We start from the raw sequence: 14,509 nt of genomic DNA, 5'->3' as shown, positions 1-14,509 counted from the left end.
AGAGAGAGAGAGAGAGAGATAGAGAGAGAGAGAAAGAGAGAGCGGGTCAGGGGATTTTCTCTCTTTACTTGAGACAGTAAAAAAAGTGTGTATGTGTGTGTTTGTGTGTGTATGTGCGTGTGCACTCATGCACGTGTGTGAGTATGCGCGCGACTTGCGTAAAGTGTGTGTGTTTGTCTAATTGAGAGGTAAGCAAAAAAAATGCCTTTAAAGTTCCCAATAAATATCCTGCCCGTAATTTTAAACACCTGCCCATAAACCCCTAAGGAATGCTAAATGAAACCAAGTTGCAGAGCCAGTCTCCTGTCTGGAGTCTCACGTCAAGACAGCAGGATTTGTAATGGCTGTAACCAGGATTAGGGAGTTCAAGCAGAACAGCCAGGGAGAAGAAAAAAACTGCACAGCAACAATACAGTACCTTTTTCCCCAGCAAGACGAGTAGCCTTCATAAGCCTTTCAACTTCACCATCAAACTTCAAGTTATGTACTCAATGGGGATAAAAACAAAGAACAAAATAACCTGATCATGTATGGAACTGGAACAAAGTGTGAGATCATCGCACGTGTGAAATCATGTCAAATGATTGTAATCATTAGGACTGGAGCATTTGTTTTGGTGAGTAATGGAATGCTATGAATGAATACATGGTGGATCTACCCTGATCCCCCCCACCCCCTCGCCCTGACTGAGCTAGATATAGTAAGACAGATGATGATTATAATACACAATAACACATCCTACTGACCCCCCCCCCCCCCCCCCACCCCCCCACCCCAACACACACACACACACACACACACACACAAAGTGGCTGGACAGGAAGAAGCTCTTGAACTTGCTTTCGCTTCGGGCCCCCAAGGGACGGGGGAGGAGGGGGTATGTGGAGCTATCTGACCCCAGGGACGCAGACGCTACCCTCTTCGCCCCCATCTCTAGTTTCGATTCCCCTGGCTCCTGACGCCTACCTCCCTCTTGCACCTGTCGGCCGGCAATAGACCCCCCTCCCGGGACCTTTCAGCAGCCTGAATATATGGCCCTGCTCGCTGGCTCTGCCTGGCTAATTACTGCTGGGCCCATAGGCCATGCTAGGGCCAGGCGCTTAGTTACTACTGTTACCCTTAGCCTCCCTTAGCTTCTCTTAGCCCGGCCTGGCCCAGCTGACCCCCCCCCCCCCCCCCCCCCCCTCACTCTACAGCATAGCAGGCAGCCTGGGCTCCTAGCTCATAGGCAAACTGAGCCACGAGTTGCCACAGTCGACCTGGAGATTAAGCACCCTGTCTACACGCAAGCCATGAACAATAGAGCTATCACTCCAGACGAGCAGGCAACAGCAGCTTGAGTCATACACACTCTTAATCCCATAGGTCGCTGCACGAACGCATCACACACATAGGCTACATTCATATACAGTGGTATGCAGGAGGCAATGTGCATTATTGTACAGTTATGGAAATGTTTACTCCATTCTCATAGCATCAGTAGCCTAGTTAAAATATTCCATAAAATACCAGATATTCAATAAAATAATGGATACCATACCATGCATGCAAATCATGAGGGAATTCTTATAGGATAGCCTACCCACTGGGCACAAACTGGTTGAATGAACGTTGTTTCCACGTCATTTCATTTCAATTCAAGATGTTGAATTGACGTCAGTCCCCAGTGGTACATTCGTGTAAATAATCAAAATACTTTCAAATTATGAAATATTTAGGCCTATTTAGATAAAATGTATTCATTCATATGATCTGCATATCACTTCGTTATCCAATCAAATTCGTGTCCTGATAGATTTGTGCAGCAGTACATCCGAATATTCCACTAGAGTGTTATGAAATAAACAGCTCCCCCCACACACTACAGAAGCCTACCTCAGTTGAAAGAGGGCGGACAATAACAAACACCACGTGACTGAATGCAGTAATTTGAGCCTAGACGCACGAAAGAATCGGGCTCAGAGCGTCCTGCTGTCCCGCGGAGGAGGAGATGCACCAACTCATCCCAACACGGGGTGTTTATTTTCCTATCACTAGTTCGTAAATTCATCTGGCAACCTTAGGGTTTCAAGACAATATCTTATATGAAAACATTTCCGTTTTTGAAACACATAATATCGCTCCAACATGCGCAATAACATTTATAGTACAATCGAAACAGTTAGGTAAGCTATTCAGCTGTTCTGAGTCTCGTCTCCCCCCTCTGTTTTCTGCCGATTGCACCTGCCATTCAAGCTGAGATCGTTACATAGATAATGTTCACTTTCGATCTAATTGCAGTACATATATTGTCGCCCTTTACATTACAGCCCAGTCCGTGGCTCAAAAGAGTGCGGCATCATGGACGTTATTTGTCTCCATAACACCTCTCGTTTACTGCATCACCGGCGTGAGACAGAGGGGGAAAGTGTGGCATAGCATCTGAACTTGTGCGTGGATGAAAGTAGACCGGTTTTAAAAAGCGCTCAGTCAGCACGCGACTCACTCAGTCTCCTGTGCCTCTGTCTCGCCTGCTTGGTTCACTCCTACATCCTCCAGCGAGCATCACTTGTCTGGACCCCGCTGCGAGGAAGCATCCTCCAGCAGCACGGGTTCTGGACATCCTAGGTAGCCCGTCCTGACGTTTGGACCCGGTGATGTCACATCCTGTCTGGGTAATACACAACAAGCCCAGGCATATCAAAATAAAAGATGAGAATTGGAAGTGATTTTTCCGGGTCACACGGACGAGTTCACAAGGTCAAGCAGGAAATAAGCGGCAGGCAGAAATACGCCATCCTGAGAGTTGTGAACATTTAAAGTGATACCGGACATACCATCTCGATCATCCGTTGGTAACACGGGCACATTATACTTTTATATAATCATCTGATCCACTACCATCCTATCCCTTGCAGATCCGCAGTCGACTTTTCATTTCCTGGTACGATGTGCGCATTTACGTTGAGGCGTAAGCTATTATGCAATATGAGCTGCTGCATTGTCAGATACTGTTTTAACGTACAGTTTTTTTATCCAGAGGATATAGGCTAGTGAGCAGCTGGGTGGCTTTAAATGAATAGTTTACTGAGAAACGGAAAGCAGCAGTTGATGGAGAAAAAGAGACACTTGTTACATTGTACAGACCAAGTCTTGTCCATAGTGTCTGATTCAATTCCCTAACAAATCCCTGACCTGTTTTCACCCTTGTAGAGTTGCAAAGTGTTACACAGTGTGATAATTGTTAAGAGGCACACTTGAATTCAGCCTTCAACAGACTAGAGCAACACGGTCTTAGAACCTAGACCCTCTCAGCGGAAGTATGCCTTTAAAAAGAGCCATTTTTCATAGCTAACATGTTGGAGACAGGGCTGGCTTGTAGAAACAGGCGATTGGACACTTTTAGGGGGGTAGAGGGGAGCCCCTGTTGGGTGGCAGGGGCGAGGGGTGAGCCAGGTCTGGGTGATGGTGGTTGGTTTGGGCGTGGCCCCCTGCAAGGAGCCAGATCCTCTTTCTTTAGCTCAAGTTTCTCCTGTTTACCTTTGAACCCTATCCCAGCGGCCCATCTCTGATCTACAGAGCGCCTCCCCTTATGGGCCGTCCCTTTGCCGGCCCTGTGATAGATTGGCCATCGGCATGCCAATGCTGCACAATATTTCCATTTCCTGCCCAGGCGGAGGTATTCGGCGGGGTTGACTGGAGTTCAGCTGCACAGTGTGGTGCCTGCAGCCGCCTGCCACCAGGCCCACTGGCCCTGCGCTGTAGCATGGAGACCCAGGACCCAAACATTTGGCCGGGAACATTCCAGAACCTAGGCCCTCTCTTTCTCTCTCACTCTCTCTCTGTGTCACAAAACAGCCCCCTACGACTGCCCGCCGTCCCGTTGTACCCCAGCCAACAGCACAGCTTACAACTGGGGCTCACTACAACCTGGGTGAGTATAGAAGATATAGCTTGGTATAATACAGTAATAAGCAAAAAAATTAACTTTTATGGTAAGAGCACACTCTCTCCGGTTAATTTGGTTTCAACTGGCTTCTATTACTTTTACAGTTGGTTTACATCTGTTATCCTTCTCTTACCATAAATGATACATATTCTTATGTGTCTTTTTCTGTATTCATATCTTGACAGACAGAGAGGAATTTTTTACAACTTTTATCTGGCGAATACTTGGCAAATATTTCATTTTTATCTCTGTTACTGGGACCTATGCCAAATACTTTTGCAAGGACAAAAAATATGATTGTTAGAAACACAAGCAGGAATGAAGCCATGGATCAAGTTTGACATTATTATCTGGGTCAGTTATATTTATGTTACATGGTGGTTCAAGCAAACAGGATTATGTACATTAATATCTATGTGACTAAAGCAAGCAAATATCCAGTGTGTGTAAGTACAGTCTCTAGTGAAAGTCAACAAACCCTTTACACCGTCGTCAGCTGCCTTAAAATGCAATCTAATTTAAAGATTTTTTCCCCCTACCGATTTACACAACCTGCTCCCCCATTTTGAAAGTTAATGAAAAAATATAGAAACATTTCCAAACTAATAAAGAAATGAAGATGTATTGATTGCATATATCTTCACACCGCAGAGTTAACAATTGGCAGCCATTAAAGCTGTGAATCATTTTGAATAAGAGTCTACCAACCTTGCACTCTTAGGGCAACATATCAACAAACAAAAAAATGAATTGCTTAAGATCAAAACATTTTGTTGGGAGTCATTGATGGACAGCAAAATTTAAACCTTGTCTCTAAATTTTCAAGCAGATTAAAGTCAGGACTGAGACTGGATCATTTAGTAACACTCAACACCTATTGGAAAGCCATTCTCATGTGTCTTTGGCATTAAAATGTATACAATTATCCCGCGGTAAAATAAAACTCTATCCCAGGGTTAAGGCTAGGGCGGATTTCCCTCTAACTTCTTACTTGAGCTTTGCTCCTTTCATATTTATTTTGATCATTACAAACTCCCCAAGAATACCCATAACATGATGTTGCCACCACAATGCTTGAAAATACAGAGGATCAACAACATTGCATTCGCTCCACATTACTGGCCTGTATGACAAAGTCCAAAAAAAGAAGGAAGCCTGTGTTAAAATAATCGACTTGAAATCATCCATTCTGTTTGCAACAAGGCCGTTAAGTTATACTGCAAGACAACACGGCAAATAAATTAACTTTTTGGCCTAAATTAAAAATGCTAGGTTTTGGTCAAATCTAATACAACACAATACAAAGTGAAACTCTCTGTGTTTTCAAATATTGTGGTGGCAGCATTATGTTATGTGTATGCTTGTCACCAACAGGGAATGGGGAGATTGTCAGGATCAAAATAAATATGAAAGGAGCAAAGCCCAGGTAAAAATCTAGAGGAAAACCCTGTGACACACCAGAATGGCTTTCAGATAGGTGTTAAGTGTTCCTGAGTGGTCCAGTCTCAGTCCTGAATTAAATTTGCTTGAAATCAGAGCCAAGATTTGAGTATTGCTGTCCATCAATGACTCCCAACCAAATGTATATAGCTTGAGCAATTTTGACAAACTCAGTGGATATATGTTGCCCTAAGAGTTGTGCAATGTTTGTAGAATCGTATTAAAAATTATTCAAAGCTGTAATCGGTCCCAAAGGTGACTCCACCAAGTTTTAACTCTGGGGTGTGAAGACACACGCAACCAAGACATCTTCATTTTTAAAAATTAATTTGGAAAATGTTCCATCATTAAAAATGTGGAGTAGGTTGTGTAGATGTGTAGATTTCATTTTAAGGCAGCAAAGGGGTGTGTAGACGTAAACTAGACACTGCATGTGTATCTGTGTGCGTTCTATAGTGATTTGTGATTGGTGGAGGCTGCAGCGTGGCAATGCTTTTGAGGGCGGTGATTGGCTGGTGTGAGCCAGGAGGCTGGAGTCAGGCAGGAGCAAATGCTGTGAGGCAGGCAGTGCGACCTAGTGGTGGGAGAGAGGGATGGGGTGTAGCACGTACACACACACACTCTGGCACACACACGTCTAGACTAGAGCCAGTAGCACCGAACCATGCCCCCCCCCCCACACACACACACACACACACACTCTGACACACACACGTCTAGACTAGAGCCAGTAGCACCGAACCATGCCCCCCCCCCCCCCCACACACACACACACACACAACCCACACGCATGCAAACATCCTGTACAAACACATTTGTTTGCCAGCGTAGAGCATCTTTATCTTCCTGTAACACATGTTCTTTACAGTACTAAACCAACTAAATACTCAACCCTGGATTTACAATGTGCTTGATGAAATTGCAACAGCTTTCCTCAATGCCCACTGTTCCAGTTCTAAAAATAACACGAAACCACATAACCCCTCGACAACCCCCCACCATAAATGACTTTACGCTCTGCGATCAGAATTGTATTTGTCATCCGTCCCCCTCCTCGATCCTACCCCGCCCCCCGCCAAATGGTGCTGATGGCAACTTCAAAGTCAATAGCTCTATGGCTGTTCAACCTTCAAAAAAAACACAACCAGAAAATACAGAGACATGGTTTGGTTTGTCTCCACCAGTGGACGTTATTTAAGGGACATAATGGACCATACCTGTTTTGTTTAAATACAAATAGAAAAAATGCAACCATTGACGGTCAGAGCTCCAGCCTTGATACTGTTAGGGAGTGGTCACCCCACTGTGCCCCCCCAGGATCAGCCCCTCGCCCCCCTCAAAAATTATAGCAGATTATCCCCCCTTCCAGATGTGTTTTGGGAAAGATTGAGGCTTGATGAAGGGGGGTGGAGGGGACTTGATCTGGGTGGGGAGGGACAGTGATTTCGGGAAGGGTGGGGGAGTATGATAGTGTACAGACGAGCCATAGACAGAGACCCTAAATCGGGGTTTAGTAGGGGCCTAGCCTAGCCAAGTCCAGGCAGCAACAGCCCCGTTTTCCTCTGAGGGGATTAATAATGAATTAAGGCATCCCCCTCTTCTAAAAAGATATTCATGCATGCTAATGCATCCATTATTTATGGGTTGCATACAGGCTCACTAGTGGTGGCCACATTCAAGAGGGAGGGGTACTGGGGGTGGAGAGGGGGTGGAGAGGGGGAGAAGGAATCCCCCCCCCCCGATGGGGTTCAGAGGCTGCGGAGTGAACATCCACCTATTGTCGCTGGGGTTAGGGTTAGGGCTGGGGCTATGGTTGGGGCTATGGTTGGGGTTAAGGCTGGGATTAGGGCTGGGGCTGTGGTTCGGCCTGGGACTGTGGTTCGGCCTGGGACTAGGGCTGAGGCTAGGGCTGGGGCTGTGGTTCGGGCTGGGACTAGGGCTGAGGCTAGGGCTGGGGACAGCATGGGGACTGTATAAGGACGAGGAGGGGGAGAGAGAGGGGCTCCTACCACCAGACAGCCAGTGTATGGGGAGTGGGCCCGCCAAGTGCTGTAGGGGGAGGGGTGGATTAAACAAATAAGTACATGATAAGAAATAATCACCCTGGGGAGGTAGGGCTCAATGGAGACAAAGAGGCTAAGGGGGAGAGCGGGGGGTCGGGGGGTTAAATCAGCACGGATTTATACTGTCTGATCGGTCCCATTCTGGACTGAAATAATGTTGGGGTCACAACAACTTTGTATTCCTTTAATTCCTCTGCTGGGTTTGGGTTAATTCACACTCACACAATCACGCTCTGGGGATAGAGTTTACCAGTGGTGAGCTGTAGCAACAAGGCCATCTCTTCATCTATAGAAAGAGTATAAATAGATATCTCTGAATTTGGGTTTTAATGATCGGGCCATGTTTAGCACTATCTATGGCTGCTGGCCAACACACCATGGCATGACATTCAAACCATGGTACAGTTTTAACCACAGATTTAGAGATTCACAGAAAATAGGAAATAAATGTGTGCCAGAAATACAGAGAACATATGCAAGGCATTCACAGAGCTAGTGTGATGGCAGCACGTGAAGGTGAGAGACAGAGAGTCAGGTGAGAGGGCTAGAGCAGCCAGAGCATAAGGCATGCCAGGTATGCACTGAGGCCACAGGAGGTTGGTGGCACCTTAATTGGGGAGGACGGGCTCTCAGCAATGGCTGGAACGGAATTAATGGAATGGTATCGAATTCATCAAACACATGTGTTTCCATGTGTTTGATGCCATTCCATTCCAGACATTATTATGAGCCGCCCTCCCCTCAGCAGCCTCCTGTGACTGAGGCAGAGGACAGAGGCGGAGGAAAGAGATAAGATAAAGAGAGAGAGCGATAAGATAAAGGAGAGTGCTGAGACCACCAGGCATACCCATTAGCATAGAAACATAGGCATCAGGCTGCCACCCGTTGGGACGAAGGTGACAGGAGGGGTGGCCACCACCGCCAGGGCACCCCACTCTCATCTCCATAGATAAAAGGGGGGCTCCGCAAGGACCAGGGATGTCACTGACATAGCTGACTTATCTGAGCAGCAATGTCTTGTAACATTTGGTATCCTTCGCGGTCCCTCAGATGTTAAATCAAGTTTGTCCCTAATACAATGCTGATTGACCTAAAATGGTGAGGTGGGGGACATCCTAAAAAAACGGGTGGTCAATCAGAAACCAATGAATGTCTGTGAGTTAATTCTCCACGTAGAGGCTGTTAACCGAGTAGTACTAATGTTGTAGGACACTCACACGCAGGCTAGGAAAGGCTACTGAGAGTTTAATGTTTTTGTCCTTGGTACTTACGTGCATGAATACACATCTGTTCCATACGTTCTCTCTCTCTCTCTCTTTTGTGATATCTGGGTCAGTATGGTTTGTCAAATGTGTACCATGGGATGGATGGATGAATGGATGGATGGATGGATGGATAGATAGTTAGACAGATAGTTAGACAAATAGTTAGACAGACCGGTAGGCCACTTGGCTGTTCCCTCCTAGGAAGTACTGCTGATGAGTCATTGTCTAAATTGTCTATTGTTAAAGGACAGAACATTTTATGAACAGGTTATAGTAAAACAAAACCTCTTCCAAAAACAGTTATAGAAATACAGTTTGATGAATGGATTAAATATTGACTCTTAAACAGGTCATTTCCATCAGAATAAGGACCCATTAGAAGCTAAGTATATTTTACGGTAGGTAGCAACACAAGATGGTTCTCATGAATTAGCACTGGAAGCTAGACCTCCCTGAAGGTAATCTGCATTGTGCAAACATTGCAACCTTTGTTCCCCAAACGAACACCAGGTGAACCACTTACAGCTTTTACACAACCATCTCACCACACATAGGAAAATCCATAAATGTTGGAATGATGTCAAAACAACATTGTGAGGTTGTGACAAGATTAAATTTTCCGCTGTTCAAAGTGAAAAAGGCTACATTGGCTCCTGCTACATTTCCTGCAACACCGACCCCCCCACTGATTTTTATGACAAATACAACAGCATCGTAATTATACGTGCAAACACCGCATAAACGCTCTGCTAGAGTGGTCTATGTAATCCTTCCTCTCTTCTGTCTACTGCTTGGCACAGTTCTGAACGAAATGTAAACATTCATGTGACAGAGCACACACCTCATGTTCGGGCTGGTTTGAATGAGCCGTGTAGGAGAGGGGAGCTCAGTAGGCCACAGATCGGTATACTGATGATAGACATCGCTGAGACACACTCTTAACTTTTCGCCTACAGACTAGAACTGACACACAATCCAACTGATATACAGACTAGAACTGACACACAATCTAACCGACACACACACTAGAACTGACACACAATCCAACTGATATACAGACTAGAACTGACACACAATCCAACTGATATACAGACTAGAACTGACACACAATCTAACCGACATACACACTAGAACTGACACACAATCTAACCGTCATACAGACTAGAACTGACACACAATCCAACTGATATACAGACTAGAACTGACACACAATCTAACCGACATACAGACTAGAACTGACACACAATCTAACCGACATACACACTAGAACTGACACACACACTAGAACTGACACACAATCTAACCGACATACAGACTAGAACTGACACACAATCTAACCGACATACACACTAGAACTGACACACAATCTAACCGACATACAGACTAGAACTGACACACAATCTAACCGACATACAGACTAGAACTGACACACAATCTAACCGACATACAGACTAGAACTGACACACTCTACCCGACATACAGACTAGAACTGACACACAATCTAACCGACACACACACTAGAACTGACACACAATCTAACCGACATACACACTAGAACTGACACACAATCTAACCGACATACAGACTAGAACTGACACACAATCTAACCGACATACAGACTAGAACTGACACACAATCTAACCGACATACAGACTAGAACTGACACACTCTAACCGACATACAGACTAGAATTGACACACAATCTAACCGACACACACACTAGAACTGACACACAATCTAACCGACATACACACTAGAACTGACACACAATCTAACCGACATACAGACTAGAACTGACACACAATCTAACCGACACACACACTAGAACTCACACACAATCTAACCGACATACACACTAGAACTCACACACAATCTAACCGACATACAGACTAGAACTGACACACACACTAGAACTGACACACAATCCAACTGATATACAGACTAGAACTGACACACAATCCAACTGATATACAGACTAGAACTGACACACAATCCAATTGATATACAGACTAGAACTGACACACAATCTAACCGACACACACACTAGAACTGACACACAATCTAACCGACATACAGACTAGAACTGACACACAATCTAACCGACATACACACTAGAACTGACACACAATCTAACCGACATACACACTAGAACTGACACACAATCTAACCGACATACACACTAGAACCAACACACAATCTAACCGACATACACACTAGAACCCACACACAATCTAACCGACATACAGACTAGAACTGACACACACACTAGAACTGGCACACACTCTAACCGACATACACACTAGAACTGACACACAATCTAACCGACACACACACTAGAACTGACACACACACTAGAACTGACACACACTCTAACCGACATACACACTAGAACTGACACACAATCTAACCGACATACACACTAGAACTGATACACACTCTAACCGACATACACACTAGAACTGACACACACACTAGAACTGACACACAATCTAACCGACACACACACTAGAACTGACACACACACTAGAACTGACACACACACTAGAACTGACACACAATCTAACCGACACACACACTAGAACTGACACACACACTAGAACTGACACACAATCTAACCGACACACACACTAGAACTGACACACAATCTAACCGACACACACACTAGAACTCACACACAATCTAACCGACACACACACTAGAACTCACACACAATCTAACCGACACACACACTAGAACTCACACACACTCTAACTGACACACACACTAGAACTGACACACAATCTAACCGACATACACACTAGAACTGACGCACAATCTAACCGACATACACAGTAGAACTGACGCACAATCTAACCGACATACACACTAGAACTCACACACAATCTAACCGACATACACACTAGAACTGACACACAATCTAACCGACACACACACTAGAACTGACACACAATCTAACCAACATACACACTAGAACTGACACACAATCCAACTGATATACAGACTAGAACTGACACACAATCCAATTGATATACAGACTAGAACTGACACACAATCCAATTGATATACAGACTAGAACTGACACACAATCTAACCGACACACACACTAGAACTGACACACAATCCAACTGATATACAGACTAGAACTGACACACAATCCAACTGATATACAGACTAGAACTGACACACAATCCAATTGATATACAGAATAGAACTGACACACAATCTAACCGACATACACACTAGAACCCACACACAATCTAACCGACATACAGACTAGAACTGACACACACACTAGAACTGGCACACACTCTAACTGACATACACACTAGAACTGACACACAATCTAACCGACACACACACTAGAACTGACACACACACTAGAACTGACACACACTCTAACCGACATACACACTAGAACTGACACACAATCTAACCGACATACACACTAGAACTGACACACAATCTAACCGACACACACACTAGAACTGACACACGCACTAGAACTGACACACACACTAGAACTGACACACAATCTAACCGACACACACACTAGAACTGACACACACACTAGAACTGACACACAATCTAACCGACATACACACTAGAACTGACACACAATCTAACCGACATACACACTAGAACTGACACACACACTAGAACTGACACACACACTAGAACTGACACACAATCTAACCGAAATACACACTAGAACTGACACACACACTAGAACTGACACACACTCTAACCGACACACACACTAGAACTGACACACAATCTAACCGACATACACACTAGAACTGACACACAATCTAACCGACACACACACTAGAACTGACACACAATCTAACCGACACACACACTAGAACTGACACAAAATCTAACCGAGACACACACTAGAACTGACACACAATCTAACCGACATACACACTAGAACTCACACACAATCTAACCGACACAAACACTAGAACTCACACACAATCTAACCGACACACACACTAGAACTCACACACAATCTAACCGACACACACACTAGAACTCACACACAATCTAACCGACATACACACTAGAACTCACACACAATCTAACCGACATACACACAATAACTGACACACACTCACTGACACGCACACTCTCTTAAACACACTCAGCACAACATCCAGCTGTAGAGAAGAGACCAGGATGTCAGTGACCTGCCCCAGGAAGTCAGGGGGATACCCTTTGAGTCTCCTAATAACGATGAACCTCCAACCTCCTCCCGAAGAGGCTTTCATTAGGTTTCAAAGGCTTCCTGGTTTTACATTACTGACCAAACACAGTGCAGCTGGACACAAGAAGTGACCAGTCTCAATGAGACACTATGGAAGCAGAAAGAGCAGAGAGGGAGCAGGGACGTCCCGTGACGTAACCAAACATCCCAATCAAAAGGCCTGCAGGATCCGGAGGAATGCCATTGATGCTGATGTTTGGTTAAACAAGTCACAGTGGTCCCTGATGGCAGGTGTGATATTACTCACACAGCCCAGCGGTGGAGGCAGGCTGCTTGTCTATGGTCTTGTTGGGAGTGATGAGTTCAAACGTCAAACCTCTCTGACTGTCTTCTGGAAAAGGTCTGGTTTCATAGAGATCGGATGATAATAAAAGGCGTTGGAAATGTTTCTGGATAATCTACTACAGTCTCATCTACCTCAAGCTCATTTACCTCCACTGGCGTAAAACTACCTACAAGCTGCCTGTCAATCTACAAGAGGTGACCCTAAGTTAAAGGATGAACAGGCAGAGAAAAGATACCCTCCTGAATCTTATTATAAATCCTGCCGGATACCCCTCAAAGTGGCCCTTAAGACATGTTAAGACAAGAAGGCCCTCTGTTTCGGAATGGGCCCAAATCAATTATCATAGCAACTGTCGGTTGCTTTTTAACATATCAATGGTCCTCTGGCTACATGCATAATTATGCAGAGTCATTGAGGTGGCCTCTGTTGCCCGCTGACAAAAACCACAGGCACGGGGTCCTATTGTCATGGGCGCATCCATCTGAAGCAAGGCCATTAGGATGGAGAGAGGATATTTGCACTTCCTCTGTGGCTCCTGGCTGCTTTTTGACATGCGGCAGAAGGACCAGGCTTTGACCAGGCTTGGTCCACCAGCCCCGGGCCGATTGAGGTGTAGATTTGGCCAGGGGGACATGGGGCCCTGTCAGGCCCTGTGATGGACAGACACGGGGGCGGATGGGGGTGGTTGTTGGCCCGAGGTCCCTGAGAACCAGGGGCGATTGATGGGACAAGGTGAGGAAGGGAATCGTGGGTGCCCTGGACTCACCATTTTGTCACAGGGGACTTTTGGGGCTGTTGGAAGGTGTTTTGGTATGTCAGGGTATTTTTGGTCCACAGCACAATTCTGTTGTCGAGCACTGAGTATATATATATATAACTAACCCCTCCCTTTGCTCACAGATGCTGTGTACACAAACACAAGTACAGTAACTGTACATGCAGTTGAAGAGCCTACTGCAACCCATTAGTGATGTCCTTAGAAGCAAAGAAAACAGGCAAAAAGGGGAAATGGATATGCCTGATGTCGTTATCTCTCAATCTCACATCCTAGTCCTTAGTAAAGGCCTCAGGTGCCCACTCAGGGAGTGTGTGTATAGGAGTTTGTGCACAGGTGAGAGCAACTCAAATAAAACAGAATTTATTATGGATAGTAACATAAACTATACATATAAGTCTCTACCACAACAAAGAAACACCCTAAACCTGGTATGAACGCTAGAGTCCCTTCAGTTCTGTACGAACACATAAACACAAGAGCCT

The 14,509-nt window shown here is 45.1% G+C and overlaps 1 long non-coding RNA gene across 1 annotated transcript in view; it reads right to left on the bottom strand.

Moving 5' to 3' along the window:
• LOC139365956 (uncharacterized) overlaps positions 1-2,574 on the bottom strand; it is a 133,271-nt gene extending 130,697 nt beyond the window's left edge. The window contains exon 1 of the long non-coding RNA XR_011626711.1: positions 2,486-2,574. This is a non-coding gene — a long non-coding RNA (uncharacterized lncRNA). The remainder of the gene's footprint in view (positions 1-2,485) is intronic.
• Positions 2,575-14,509: the final 11,935 nt, after the last annotated feature.

The sequence above is a fragment of the Oncorhynchus clarkii genome, chromosome 14 (assembly GCF_045791955.1).
Source record: "Oncorhynchus clarkii lewisi isolate Uvic-CL-2024 chromosome 14, UVic_Ocla_1.0, whole genome shotgun sequence".
Lineage (NCBI taxonomy): Eukaryota > Metazoa > Chordata > Actinopteri > Salmoniformes > Salmonidae > Oncorhynchus > Oncorhynchus clarkii.
The sequence above is the reverse complement of the archived record's forward strand: the minus strand, read 5'-3'. Positions and strand labels throughout refer to the sequence as shown.